The sequence below is a fragment of the Zingiber officinale genome, chromosome 6A (genome assembly GCF_018446385.1).
Source record: "Zingiber officinale cultivar Zhangliang chromosome 6A, Zo_v1.1, whole genome shotgun sequence".
NCBI lineage: Eukaryota > Viridiplantae > Streptophyta > Magnoliopsida > Zingiberales > Zingiberaceae > Zingiber > Zingiber officinale.
In genome coordinates this window covers 32,599,434-32,615,314 of record NC_055997.1, presented here as the reverse complement: position 1 = coordinate 32,615,314, position 15,881 = coordinate 32,599,434, and the positions used below count along the sequence as shown (strand labels likewise).

Genomic DNA, 15,881 nt, shown 5'->3' with positions numbered 1-15,881 from the left:
CTGATAAGTGACTCCTAAATTCTCCCAAGAGGTATTGCTACTATGATCTTAATGTAGTGTCTCGATATTTTTACTTTGACATTTCTCCGCATCAGCCTCGTACTCTTTGAACTAATCAAAGCACTTAGACTTGCGGTGTATCAAGTAAATCTATCTGTGTCTCGAATAGTTGTCTATAAAATAGACGAAATATTCGAAACTACCTTTTGTCTGGATAGTCATAGGACCACACAAATCAGAATGAACCAATTCCATTATATCTTTGGCCCCATACCCATTAGACTTAAAAGCTTCTCGGTTATTTTTCCTTCCAAGTAAGACTCTCAGGTTGGAAAGATTTCCACTACCAATGAACCCAAAAGTTCATCAGCTACTAATAAATTCTACTTAAGTTAAAATAACCTAGCCTTTGATGCCAAAGATATAATTGGTTCATTTCTGAAGGTTGCTTTCTCTTAATAGTTAGAAGATGTGTTATTAATTTTCATTTATTGCATAGTGGGAGTTATTGGATTTATAAATTGTCAACCAATGTACCAGAATAGATAATTTTCCTATTTTTCTTGATAACAAGTTTGTTATCAAAATAGATAGAATATCTATTCTTTGATAGTTTAGAAACTGAAATCGAATTCTTTCTAAACTTTGTATATATAGACAATTTCTCAAAATTCATCATAGGATTAACATCTCCCACTGCAACAGCTGCTACTTTTGCAGTATTGCCCATGTAGACGGTGATTTCTCTTCATATAGTTGTTGGGTTTCCTGGAGCCCCTGCAATGATTTACAGACATGATAGTGGCTCCCGTATCTACTCACCAAGTACCGGTAGATAACACCACTAAACATGTTTCAACAACTAATGGATCAAATACACCTATATTGTTCTTAGTTCTAAGAGGACAGTCTACCTTAATGTCCAAGTCTTATTTCCAATCATAATAATTGGGACAACTAAGTCTATTCTATAGTATAACAACTAGGGGATTGACTAACATTTGAAAACCTAAGAATCACAAAAAAATTTGGTCAAGACCAACATCTCAAAATCCTCGTGAATTTTGTATGCCACGATAGTGTGGACGTATACAAATTCTAAAAGGAGATTTTATCCATTAATTTTTATTATCATGTCAACCTATGACAAATAAAATTAATAGTTGGTCTGTCTTTGATCAAATATTTGGTCAAGACTCTAAATTTAAAATAATATTGATTCCTCAAACAATACTATTTAAATTTACCAACACCTTAAAATACCGTAAATTTTGCATGCCACGTTAGTGTGGACATATACAAAATCAACATTTGTAAGAGGAGGGTTTTACCCACTAACTATTTTGTCAACCTAACTTTATGACAAATAAAATTATCTCAAACACCGTTAATTTTGTATGCCACGTTAGTGTGGACGTATACAAAATCAATCATTTATAAGAGGGGTTTTAACCCATTAATTTTATTATCTTGTCACCCTAGTTTTATGACAAATTAATAATTGGTTTCCCTTTTGTCACACAAGTAATAGCAGTGACTCCGTTGGGGAGGATACTATTAAATGTGTCTAAGTGTATACCATTACTTGATACTTTGTAACGACCCGACCCTTTTGGCCTCTTGGGCGGCCCTTGTGGCGACCCAACTGGCGGCCCTTATGTCGTGGCCCATTTGGCGACCTCTCATGTCGTCGACCGACGACCCTTTGGCCGTGACATTACTCACTAGGACTTTCCACCCCTGGTAGTGGATTTTTGCCTCCCCCAGGATTCAAACTCTAAACCTCCAGGGCCAGGGGTGGAAAGTCCTAGTGAGTAATGGCACGGCCAAAGGTCATCGGTCGACAACATGAGAGGTCATCAAATGGGCTGACAACATAAGGGCCGCCAGTTGGGCCGCCACAAGGGCCGCCCAAGAGGCCAAAGGGCCGGGTCGTTACAATAAAAAGGCGCCTTTTTATTGTAACGACCCGACCCTCTTGGCCCATTTGGCGGCCCATTTGGCGACCTCTCATGTCGTCGACCGTGCCGTTACTCACTAGGACTTTCCACCCCTGGCCAGTGGATTTTTGCCTCCCCCAGGATTTGAACTCTAAACCTCCAGGCTTAAGTATTAGAGTTTATGAATCCTGGTAACCAAGTGAGATGATCTCACTTGGTTACCAGGATTCATAAACTCTAATACTTAAGCCTGGAGGTTTAGAGTTTAACGACATGAGAGGTCGCCAAATGGGCCGACGACATAAGGGCCGCCAGTTGGGCCGCCACAAGGGCCGCCCAAGAGGCCAAAAGGGTCGGGTCGTTACAATAAAAATTAGTTTGTCAGTGTCTGAGCCCAGGTCGTCCCAAGTATGGAACTTGCTCTGATACCACTCTGTAACACCCCGCCTCCTACTGGCTAGGCTGTAAGGCCGGGGGTTACATTATGCTAACTATTCTTGTGCGAAAAAGAAAAAAAAACTGAACTAATTAAAACTCTATGCTGTGTGCCATAACATCTGAAATTTATATCCGGGACACATTGCTAAAGATATACATATACTAAAGAAGGGAACTTAACTTCCTATTTGGTCAAAATCTGAATTTTGGCACTTCTAGCTGAAATCAGATATTCCAATCGATCGGCTGATCGATTGGAGTTGTCTGATCGATCCAATGATCGATTCAACTCACTACTGTGCACGGGGTCAAAACTAGATCGATCGGCTGATCGATCCAACCTGTTCAATCGATCCAAAGATCGATTCAGAAGCTCTCTGTTCGCGAGAATTAAATTCCTGATCGATCGGCTGATCAATCCATGGCCGATCGATCAGTTGATCGATTCCACAGCTCTCTGTACGCAACAGATTACCTCCCAATCGATCGGTTGATCGATTGGGGACCCTCCAATCGATCGGCTGATCGATCGGAGCTCTAATTTTTGCTGCAATTCAGAATCTCGAGCAAAACATGGATATATCAACTAACAAACACTAAACTCTTACTAAACAGATCATAATCCATAACTTACGACTAACATTAAGGTAACTAGAGGTCTAGGCATAGCATAGTGCCCACATCCACAATTCATGACACTTAATATTCTATAAATGCAGAAAATAACCAAAATTGAAATACTAAGTTCTTAAATCTGCTAGTTCCCCCAAGGATCTTTATTCCAAGTTCCTGCCCACACACATCTTCATCGCATTGCCTCCAGCCTCCGTTATTCCATCTTTCCTTTACCTTTATCTGCAGTATAAGGAAAATGCAACTGTAAGCTTGAGAGCTTAGTAAGAAACCATCTACCTCACAAAACATGCATTTACAGAAATCATGTTTTTTTTAAAAGATGTTATGCTGATATGCAAGCTGAGAATCATACTAGAAATGCTTAAACATGGCATATGAGCACGTAAATCATGGCAATCAAGAACTTAACATAAAGCTATCTGCTTTATAAATAGAAAACTGAACTGAAGCTAAGCTGAATCCACTTATCTGTTTTGTGAAGTTTGAAAAACTATTTTCGTAAATAGGTAAAAATACTAAACATGCTGCTGATGGGCCCGACATCTGTACTTACTGTGCGCGCATCCCTAACTAGGCCCGAGGTAGCAAGTCCCGAATCTAGCAGGGTTACTAGGTTATCTAAACCTAGGGACGACTGTGGGAGCCCAACCCAAGGACAACTGAAGTCCAGTACAGTACCATTGATAAAGTAAAATACTGTTTATAGCTAATTTATCATATCTTGCTTTTTACTAGGTTATCTGAACCTAGAGCTAGGATATCTGAACCTAGAGGCGACTATGGGAGCCCACCCATTGGACCGTAGTCCCATCAAACTGAAGCTAGGCTATGTATGCTATTTAAAATGCATCTAGGCATTTAACTGAACTATTAAAACACCTACTGTGGCATATAACTTTATTAGGCATTTTATCGAGCACTTGGTGTGCTCTAATTCTGCATATGGCTACCCTAAGATCATAAAGGTGAACTACGAGCATAAAAGCATACGACTAGCTACTTATACTGCAGGTGAGGGGTTACTTACATCCTACGCTAGTTATTCTTACAATCCGATCACTAGTTCCCGGAGAAGAAGATCTTCTCGATGATCTTCTTACGTCTATACTTCCTTCTCGCGAAGGGGAGCGTCCTCGTGCCGAAATTATCGCCAGAAGGTGCTCCTACGCTCCTAGGGATGAAACCCTAGGTCTCCTTGGCCTTGGGCGCCAAGAGATGAGGGAGAGAGAGAGTTCAGCAGTGAGGGTTTGAGGAGAAAAGAGAATTGCCGATTGGAAAATAATAACTCCTCTCTTAATTTCCTATTTATATTAAGTGATTTATACCACCCAACTAAATCTTAAATAGAATTGTTCTCCTCTTCTTTTAGCACACCCCTGCTGGGGTCCCTTGGTTACTAGAATCACCCTATATGACATAGAGTCCATAGGTCTCGGGTTCGATTCCCGCTTAAGCTGTTTTATGTTTTCATTTATTTTTGCTACTTTGGCTATTCTAAAAATTCCAGAAAAATATCCTAAATTCCAGAAAAATAATAGAATATTTCTAAAATAACTTTGAGAATTTTCAGGCATTATAATCCCTCATACCTTATAAAAAGTTCGTCCTCAAACTTAAAATAACTCTGGGTACTTCTGCCTCATACTAACTTCTGTCTCCCAAGCTGCCTCCTCTGTTGTGTGATTTTGCCAAATGACTTTTACTAATGGTACTTCCTTATTCCGCAACTTCTTAACTACTCGGTCTATTATCCGAATAGGTCGACTGCCATAGCTGAGGTCTTCGCGGACTTGTACCAACTGGGGCTCAATCACCTGGGTGGCGTTTGGGATATGATTATTCAGCATAGAGACATGAAATACATTATGGATAGCTGACATCTCCTGGGGTAGCTCTAGCTCATATGCTACCTTGCCAACTCTTCTGGTAATAAGGTATGGTCCCACATATCTGGGACTTAATTTGCCCTTCTCCCAAAACGCATTACTCCCTTCATGGGAGCCACTCGGAGAAATACTGTATCCCCAACTAAAAACTCTAAGGGTCGACGTCGTGTATCAGCATAGCTTTTCTGGCGGCTCTGAGCTATCTCTATCCTCTGGCGGATCTGCTGTATGGCTGCTGTGGTATCTGCTACTAGATCTGTCTGATGTTCTAGTTCTTTCTGTTCACCACTCTCATACCAGGAGATTGGAGATCTACACCTCCGCTCGTAGAGAGCCTCGTAGGGTGCCATGCCGACAGTGGCCTGATAGCTATTGTTGTATGCAAATTCTGCTAAACTCAGATATTTGCACCAACTTCCCTTAAAGTCTAGGGCACACGCCCGGAGCATATCCTCGAGTACCTGATTTACTCGCTCCGTTTGACCATCTGTCTGAGGATGGAAGGCTGTGCTAAACTTTAACTTGGTGCCCAATGCTGACTGTACACACTCCCAGAAGTGTGACATGAATCTACTGTCTCTGTCTGAAATGATGGTCCGTGGGACTGCATGCAGTCTGACGATCTCCTTGAGATATAATTGAGCTAGTTATTCCATGGAGTAGGATATCCTGATAGCTAGGAAGTGGGCTGACTTAGTCAATCTGTTGACTATTACCCAGATGGTATCAAAACCATTCGTGATCCTGGGTAGTCCCACTATAAAATCCATAGAGATATCCTCCCACTTCCATTCTGGGATCTAAATAGGCTGCAGAACTCCTCCTGGTCTCTGGTGTTCTGCCTTGACCCTCTGGCAGGTCAGATAGATACTAACATATCTTGCGATATCTTTTTTCATCCCAGGCCACCAAAAATGTTTCTTTAGATCTTGGTACATCTTGGTGGAACCAGGATGCATCGTATAAGGAGTCCTGTGTACCTCATCTAGGATCTTCCTCCGTAGTTCCTCCTGATCTGGAACGCATAATCTGTCACCAAAATATAATACCCCACTATCGGATACTCTGAACTCTCTACTTTCTAATTCTGTTAACCCTTGCTTGATTTTTTAGATTTCAGGGTCCTGATCCTGAGCTGTCTGGATATCACCAAGTAGGGTAGATGCTAATGTCATAGTAGAGAGTTGTCCAACTATAAGTTCGAGACCGAAATCTGTAATCTCCTTTTGTAGGGGTGGTGACATGGCTGCTAGAGATAGTAAGGTAGCACTGGACTTCTTGCTAAGTGCGTCTGCCACCTTATTGGCTTTTCCTGAATGATAGAGGATGTCTATGTCATAATCTTTGACCAGCTCGAGCCATCTGCGTTGTCGCATATTCAGATCCTTCTGAGTGAAGAAGTACTTCAGACTCTGATGATCTGTATACACTCTGCACTGAGCTCCGTATAAGTAATGTCTCCAAATTTTGAGGGTGAACACAACTGCTGCAAGCTCAAGGTCATGAGTAGGGTAATTCGTCTCATAGTCCTTGAGTTGTCTAGAGGCATTGGCGATCACCTTACCTTCTTGCATCAGTACTGCTCCTAGTCCCAATTTAGAGGCGTCACTGTAAATATCAAAGCTGTCTGTGTTTTCTGGCAGAGTCAAAATGGGTGTACTGGTCAATCTTCTTTTGAGCTCCATGAAGCTGTTCTCACAGTCCTCTGTCCACTGAAATTTTCTGTTCTTCCTGGTGAGAGCTGTCAGTGGGGAGGCTATCTTGGAGAAATCCTCTACAAATTTTCTGTAATAACCTGCTAGTCCCAAAAAGCTTCTGATTTCACTGGCGTTCTTAGGTCTCTTCTAGTTACTCACAGCTTCTATCTTACTGGGGTCTACCATGATACCATCCTTGGAGATGATGTGACCCAGAAAGGATACCTGATCGAGCCAGAATTCACATTTAGTGAACTTGGCAAATAGCTGGTTCTGCTGGAGGGTCTGCAGTACTATCTTCAGGTGCTCTGCGTGTTCTTCCTGAGTTTTGGAATAAATAAGAATGTCGTCGATGAACACGATAACAAACTTATCTAAGCATTCCATGAATACCCTGTTCATGAGGTCCATGAAAGTAGCTGGAGCATTTGTCACGCCAAAGGGCATGACTACGAACTCATAATGCCCGTATCTGGTCCAGAAAGTCGTCTTGGGTATATCACCTTCTTTAACTCTCACCTAGTGATATCCTGATCTGAGGTCTATTTTAGAGAACACTGCTGCTCCCTTTAGCTGATCGAATAGGTCATCTATCCTGGGAAGAGGATATCTGTTCTTAATCGTGACCTGGTTTAGTGCTCGGTAATCTATACACAGGCGCATGCTCCCGTCCTTCTTCTTCACGAACAATACAGGCGCTCCCCATGGTGAGTGACTAGAGCGTATGAAGCCCTTGTCAAGCAGCTCCTGTAGTTGCTCCTGAAGTTCCTTTAGTTCTGCTGGAGCCATGCGGTAGGGTGCTTTGGAGATGAGATTTGTACCGGAAATAAGTTCTATCTCAAATTCAATTTCCCTCTCTGGTGCTAGGCCTGGTAACTCCTCAGGGAAGACTACTGGGTATTCACATACCACTCAGACCTGCTCTAGCTTTTGGTCCTTGTCCTAACTGGTATTGACTACATGTGCTAGGAATCCCGTACATCCTGAATCCAGTAGTTTCTGTGCTTTCAGAGTTGAGAGAAACTTCTTGGCCTTCCTCTTTGATTCTCCAATGTACCCAAACTGCACTCCTGCTTCGGGTTGGAATACAACTCTCTGTTTACGGCACTCTATGGAGGCACCGTATTTGATCAGAAAGTCCATTCCCAAGATGACATCGTAGTCAGTCATATCTAGCACTATCAGATCACCAAAAAGCTCTCTGTCTGCTATAATGACTGGCACTGCTCAGAGCCAGTGCGTGGATGCCATGATTTCTCCTGACGGTAGTGTTGTCAGAAATTGGCCACTGAGTACATCTGGAGATATTGCTAGTTTTTCGGCAAATGCCCTAGATATATAAGAATGGGTTGCCCCAGTATCGAATAAGACAGATGTACTTTGCTGTAAAATACTAATCTGACCTATAACAACTGTCGAGGCATTTGCTACGTCCTCTCTGGTGAGTGAGTAGATCCTCGCGTTCGTCATGGCTGAGGGGGCTTCTAATCTGCCCTGACTGATGTGTGGACCATCTATAGCAGCCTGCATCTGGTGTAACTGCGCTGGGTTACCTCCGTACTGGATCAGTTGTGGTGGAGGAAGACTGGTCTTGTTCGGGCATTGCTTAGCCATATGCCCTTCCTGGCCACATTCGAAGCATCCTCGTGTGCCCTTGCGATAAATTCCGGGATGGAATTTCCCACAAGTAGAGCACTTGGGGTAGCTAGGTTGTTTACTATCTAGTCCTCCTTTTGGGTAACTCCTTGATTTACGTTTGTGACTGGAGTTCCCTTTCCAGTTAGAGTTGTGGCCCTGGTGTTTCTGAGTACCTGAGCCTCCTTGGCCCTTAGACTTTGAAAGGACTTGCTTCTGCTGCTTGATGTTGTTCTGATAATGTTTGGTAGTTAGAGCACTACTCACTAGTTCTTCTATAGTTTGCGGCCTATGAACGCCGCTGGCCACGTTCATTGCTATTTCCGGCCTCAGCATTTTGAGTATCAACCGGACTCGTTCTTTTTCACTGCTAACTAGTTCAGGGCATAGATGAGCCAGTCTATTGAATTTCTTCATGGCCTCCTCAACTGAAAGGTTGCCCTGATGAAATTCTGTGAACTCGTCATAGTGACGGTTTGTGACCCGCATGTGAAAGAACTCCTCGAAGAATTCTCTTTCGAAGTTGGCCCATGTCATCTGGTTCACTGGGCGCTTCACTTTAATTCTCTCCCACCACATATGTGCATCTCCTGTCAAGCAGAAGGAGGCGCACTTCACCTTTTCATACTCTGGCCAGTCCAGAAGCTCCATCGTACTTTCCAGTGTTTTGAACCAGGCTTGGGCATCCCATGGTTTGCTAGTGTCTGAGAAATTCTCTGGCTTGATTTTCTGCCACTGGATCAGATAAGCTTCTCTCCTTGCCCCTGCTGCTGGGGCTACTGGTGCTGCAGGCTGGACTGGTGGAACCTCTATCACTACTGAGGTTGCTAGGTTAGGTTCTGGAGTGACAGTGTGAGTGTTCTGCTGGTTAGCCCCTAGGGTGGCTATCTCCTGTTGTTGTTCATCTAGTTGCTTCTGTAACTAAGCCACTACCTCTGCAATGTCTGGAGGAGGCACTGAGCTGCCTGCCTCATGCTGGGGCTCAGTAGCTGGTGTCTTTCTAGCTGGGCGTCCTCGTACCATTTTCTAAGGAAATAGAGGACATATATGACTAATACAATCATGTTTACATAACTACTATTATCTAGTTAGATACTATCATATATAAACAAGCTCTAGTATCTATAAGCATGAAAGCAACAAAACATAGATAAAGTGAGAGGTATTCTTACTTGGAAGTTGCAGGTTCAATGCGGATGTGTGTGTGAGGAAGTATGGAACTTGCTCTGATACCACTCTGTAATACCCCGCCTCCTGCTGGCTAGGCTGTAAGGCCGGAGGTTACATTATGCTAACTATTCTTGTGCGAAAAAGAAAAAAATTGAACTAATTAAAACTCTATGTTGTGTGCCATAACATCTAAAATTTATATCCGGGACACATTGCTGAAGTTATACATATACTAAAGAAGGGAACTTAACTTCCAATTTGGTCAAAATCTGAATTTTGGCACTTCTAGCTGAAACCAGACATTCCAATCGATCGGCTGATCGATTGGAGTTGTCTGATCGATCCAATGATCGATTTAACTCACTACTGTGCACGGGTTGAAAACTGGATCGATCGGCTGATCGATCCAACCTGTTCAATCGATCTAGAGATCGATTCAGGACTGGTGAGATCTCGGAAAATTTAATTAATAGGGTTATTTGAGAAAATAGCCTTATAGAATTTTTCCGGAATTTTTATAAATTTTCTGGGAATTTTTCGGAGCTCGTACGACGAGTTTTGAGGGGATCAATTCCGGGTACAAATAAAGTCTGTTTGGGATACCCGTTTAAGTGAGGAAATGTTTTTATTATATAAATTCTTTTCCTTATTTCCTCTCCTAAAACGCTGATTGCCCGAACCCTCTCCTTCCCCCGACTCTGCTCTGCCTCTCTCGCGAACAAGCGACGCCGACGCGAGGGATGCTCCAGCTCCGGTGATTTTTCTTCCCCGGCATCGACATCCATTGAGCTCCGATCCTGCCGAAGCCCTTCTTCCTCTCGCTCTGATCTCTCTGTTCTCTCACGGATGATCCGACGACCCTTTGGTGGCTAGGGCACGGTGAGGAACGAGGTTCGGTGCCGCTGGATCAAGTTGTGCCATCGCCGATCACCGGCGTGAAGGGACAATTAGGGTTCCACGGGTAAGCAATCAAACCTTCTTTCTCGCTGTGGTTGCGTTCTTGTTGCTATCCATGCCCTAGATCCATTACCGGTGCTTTGCCCCTTCGGATCATTGGTGCTAGATGTTTAACCTATCAGATCTTGATCCTCATTCTTCTTTACGGCTGAATTAGGTCACGGATTGGAGGGGATCAATGAGTCTGTTCTTTGGGGATTCAGTTGAAGAGGTTTTCTTGAGCTATGGTTGTGCTTGATCAGTAGTCTTCCTGCTGGATTCCTGCTTGATCCGTTTGATAGCAGCAAGGTGAGGTTATGTTCCATTTCTATGGTGTTGATTTCTTGATCGCCTGAGATGTTATCTTCATCCGATCAGTAGGAAGGATTTTAGCAGCGAGGTTGTGTTGCTGTGATGCTGGAATTGTGGTCATTGAGGTGGTTTACAGCAGCGTTCTAGTTCAGCAACTTCTCTTGTTGCCAGCAGCAAGTTTGATCCGAACAGAGGAGTTGATCCCAGTAGGTTGTTCTGTTCTGTTGTGTGTTCCTGTTTCGACAGCAACCCCATTCCAGAAGCTTGATCGAGGTAAAGTGTAGGCATTTTGTTACATGTTGAGGAATTAGGTTTATGTATTGATGAATTAGAGATGAGTTGGATCACAATTGATTAGTGGAATTTAGGTTGATACTTGATGTGTAGATTTAGGTATGATTTGGATTACATGATTACTAGATGGTTAGTGATTATGTTTGGATTTATTTGTGTAGAATTAATCTAATGGAATTGTTAGGGTTAGGGTAATTAACCCTAGTCAACCATTGGATTTCTAAGCTAATAGGTGATTAAGGATTAGGTAACTAATCCTAATTAACCATTAAATTAATTAGGTAGATTGAGGTTGTGTTGATTAGGGTTTTGCCCTAATTTAGTTTTAGGAATTTTATTTAGCTATTTCATTTGGATTTAGCTAAATAAAACATATATATATTGTTTGACACAGGACTCTGATTCGAGACGGGCGTCTCGGCTTCGGATTTGGATTGACTGTACCTTCTATTGGAGGTGGGTACCCTTTGACTTATCTTTCGATACTGTCTTATGATATGTAAAGTTTACATATAATTACTAGTGGTAGATGGTAGATTTATTTCTTCCCTGGTCTTAGCTTAGTTGATACCTATCACATGCTTCTTCTGTTAATTGCTGTACTTTAGAATTGGATGATTTTTACCTGTTGCTATGTTCATGTATGTTATGGAGATGGATAGATACATTTAGTGTTATTTTCCACTGGATCAGTTGCTGTAGATACTTGTTATATGTAGTTGGATCTATGCTGCTTATATCATGGTTATAGTTATATGTGTTTACCTTTTTGGCACGCACATATATGGAGGAGTCTTTGTTCAGGTATGTCATATTGTAGCCGCATGCACCATATCGCATGATTGCATGCTGGGCGATTGACGACTCCATTATTGTTGAGCTCGTCGGTAGGCTACTGCACGGCGTGTCCACTCAGTGGGTAGTGGCACGGCACTAGGGTGTGTCTGGTGGTTAGCTCTGTAGTGCTCCGGTCCGTCATGGGTAGTCGATTGCAGCGTGGTAGGACGGGATCCCTCCCGTCGTCGCGTCTGGGAGTTGAGGCATTGCGCTCCCTCACTATGTTTGAGGTGGAGGATAGGTGTACTCGACGTCCGTCCACTCGGTCACTCTTGAGGCGGTGATGGCGAGTGCGTGGTGTCACCCTACCCACTCGATCTCACCATTGTGTGTAAGATGGCTGACTGGTTGTGACCATGTCATATTGCATCATATGCACGGATTGCATTCGTTATGGTTGATGTAATTTGGTGATTGCGTATGATTGACATGCATCGGGATACATGCTTTTGCTCGACTACTTTTATCTCGTATGTTGTGATCGGTTGCCCAAGCCTCGCGGTGAGCACGATTTATTTCGGTTATGCATTTTCTTATTATTCTTGCTATAGATTGTACTTTATGCTTTTCTTTGGTTATTACAGTTTATTTCAACTATCATATCTGTTATACTGTTAGGAGACCGTACCGTAGGTTGTACTGTTAGGAGACTGTACTGTAGGCTCTATGGTTTAGTGTGTTGTACCATAGGATGTTGCTAGTAGCTATATGTTGCTGCATATATCTATTGGATTACCTGCTGAGTTCTTTGAACTCACCCCGTTGTTACTATTTTTCAGGTTGAGGCCGTCGGGAGATATTCCAGTCGCTAGCCCCGTTGTCGCGAGGATTTCTAGATATCGTTTTCTGTATTCGCTTTTATACGTATACTTGTGATGTGGGTTTGTATTGGGGACTTTATATCGAACATTCGGGTTTGTTACTTTGTTTTCCGCTGCGAATATTTCATTACTTCGTGGATTTCGTTTCTTCGTTGTAGTGGAGTGGGATGTGTACGTATATTTCGTTGATTTCTATATCATCTTTTCTATATACAACTGCGTGGATTGTTCATATTATATCTGTGTAGAAATGTTGAATATAACTGCGTGGATTGTTTACTATTTGTGTGTATTGTTCCGGCCGAGTGTGGCCGAGGTATAGATATATGTATACTGAGATTCATATTGTCACCCGTACAGGGGAGATGCTACCGAAATTTCTTCGGACAGGGACTACCTGGGGCGTGACAATTTATTTGGTATCAGAGCAAAGTTTTGCGATACCTACTTATCGGGTTTCGGATTTACAATGCTTACTTTCGTGAGCCTTTCTCGGTATTTTCAGATTTGTCCGGATTTCCGTCGATTTTCTCGTTTCGGAATTTTGAGGTATTTTGTCGAGGTTTTATTGATTCAATTTGGGGCTAAGAAGCGACAGGACATCTCCAGACGGCAAATAGTTAAATGAGGTAATTTTATAGTTCTTATACCTGTAGTGATATCTGGGTAACATTCTGTTACAGATATGATACATACACGTGTTCCGATACTGAGATGTGGTCATCCACGTAAGAGGCCGATAGATTATCCTGAGACAGAGTCTTCAGAGAGGTCTGCTAGGGCGGAGCCTGTCCGCTAGGGATCGCTAAAAAGTGTGCGGATTTGGTTAATCGATCAACGATTACCCAAATCGCATCATGGCCTCGTCGAGTCCTAGGCAGTCCTACCACAAAATCCATAGTAATATGCTCCCACTTCCACTCTGGAATAGGGATCCTCTGAAGTAACCCAGCAGGTCTCTGGTGCTCAGCCTTCACCTGCTGACAGATAAGACATCTAGCAACAAACTCCGCGATGTCCTTCTTCATACCGTTCCACCAATAGGAACGCCTCAAATCTCGATACATACGGGTCCCACCTGGGTGGATAGCAAATCTAGAACGATGAGCCTCCTGAAGTAACTCCTCCATGACCGGGTGAGACTGACGTATACATAATCTGCCTCGGAAATAAACAATCCCCTCATCGTCTCGTGTAAACTCAGTCTGCTGTCCGGAAGCTATCTGGCAGTACTGATCTCCGGCCTGAGCCTCTCGAATCCTCATCCTGATCGACGATGAGCAACCATGGTAACAAGAATACCTTACTCCCTGCTCCTCAAGGCCCAACTCGAAGAACTGAATCAAGTCCATGACTATAACTCGATGACAAGCTTCCTCCTTACTTCATCGGCTACCACATTAGCTTTACCCGATGGTAGCTAATAGTACAATCATAATCCTTCAGAACTCCATCCATCTCCTCTGCCGAAGATTGAGTTCCTTCCGGGTGAAAATATATTTGAGACTCTTATGATCGATAAGAATCTCAAAAGTAATACCATAAAGATGATGTCGCCAAATCTTCAAAGCAAAGATAATAGCGGCTAGCTCTAAATCATGTCTTGGTAGTTCTTCTCATGCTCCTTCAATGACGAGAAGCATGAGACTACCCTAAATCTTCATCAAGTAGCCCAAGCGATGCGTCGTATAAAGTATGAATCATCATCACGGAAGGTAAAACCAAGACGGTGCGATACTAATCTCCGCCTGACTCGGAAGGGTCTCACAAGCCTCTTACCACGTGAACTTCACACCTTTCCTAGTCGGGGCGTGGCGGCATAGCAATCTTGGAGAAACCCTCAACGAATCGGTAATATCCGCCAATCCCAAGAAACTACGGACCTCCGGGACTGGCTGCTCCCAGCTAGTGATAGCCTCGATCTTCCGAGGATCTTGAAATACCTCGGCTAGAAACCACATGTCCTAGAAACCAATGAAGAAAGCCAAAATGCACACTTAACTTCGCGTACAGATGATGTCGCCTAAGAGTCTCCAAGACTATGCGAAGGTCTTGCGCATCCTCGGAGGGAATAGATCAATATGTCATCGATAAATACAATCACAACCATGATACTCCAAAAGATACGGTTCATCAAATCCATAAATCTGCGGGAGCATTGGTAAGCCCAAATGGCATTACCAAAAACTTGTAATGTCCGTGAGGATGTCAGAATCTCTAACTCTCAGCTGATGATATCCAGACCGCAGATCAATCTTAGAATACACTGATGTATCTCTAAGCTGATCAAATAAATCCTCAATCCGTGGCAAGGGGTACTTATTTCTGATAGTCACTGCATTCAGCTGCCTATAATCGATGCACAACCTCAGAGTACCATCCTTCTTCTTGACGAATAGTATAGGAGAACACTAAGGCGGAATACCGTGGGGTTCTCCACAAGGACACCGGAATGCTCCTGCCCGTACATGCCATATGCAGCTGCTACAGGGGGAGCTGTCCTCTGTTGACGATGCGAAGATTGGGCTTTCGGCCCACCTCGCTGAGTCCCAGACTGACCAAACTGTCCTCCCGGAACAGAAATCCCGGAAGCTACATGCCGAGCCTTCAGCGAACAGTTTCAGCTCAAGTGCCCAAGCAGTTTGCAATAATAGCAAACTGACTGTCCCAGAGTACACGCAGAAGTGAGTGATCTCGGGATCCGCATCAGGTGCAGAAAGGGTCACCAGTGGACTGTTTCCGATTCTATTGAGCAGACCGGAAACGTCCAGATGAATATCGTCCTGACTTCCGGGGTCGGCCAGATGACCCAGAAGTACCCTGACCCGTCTGAGTGCGACTGCTCTACAGCTGTGTGTGGTCTGGATCTGTCCGGAAGTCCGATTAGTCTGCTTCCTCTTCTTGTCTGCATTCACTCTCTGATGAGCAAACTCAATCATAAGAGCTCTATCCAGCGTCTCGGTATATGATAAACTTCCAAAACCAGCAATCTTCACCTGAAGATGCCCGTCCAGTCCCTGGACAAACTGAAGCATACGAGATCTATCCTCGACAACTAACTCAGGACAGAATCTGGCCAACCAATTAAATTCGACATTATACTCCATCACTGAGCGATTATCCTGCCGAAGACTCAGAAAATCCTACCGTCGTGTCATCTGATACGCCCGAGGAAACTACTGACTCTCGAATGCCTCTCTAAATCTCGCCCAAATAATATGCTACTCGCCTATCATCGAGCACTGAGTGTCCCACCAGATCTCTGCCTCATCTCGTACC

General features: G+C 43.4%; 1 long non-coding RNA gene across 1 annotated transcript; it reads left to right on the top strand.

The window, feature by feature from the left end:
* The first annotated feature begins 10,080 nt into the window (after positions 1-10,080).
* LOC121993861 lies at positions 10,081-11,398 on the top strand. Its single transcript, XR_006115447.1, has 4 exons — positions 10,081-10,363; positions 10,517-10,647; positions 10,717-10,923; positions 11,339-11,398. It is a non-coding gene; the product is annotated as an uncharacterized LOC121993861 (long non-coding RNA).
* The last annotated feature ends 4,483 nt before the right edge of the window (positions 11,399-15,881 follow it).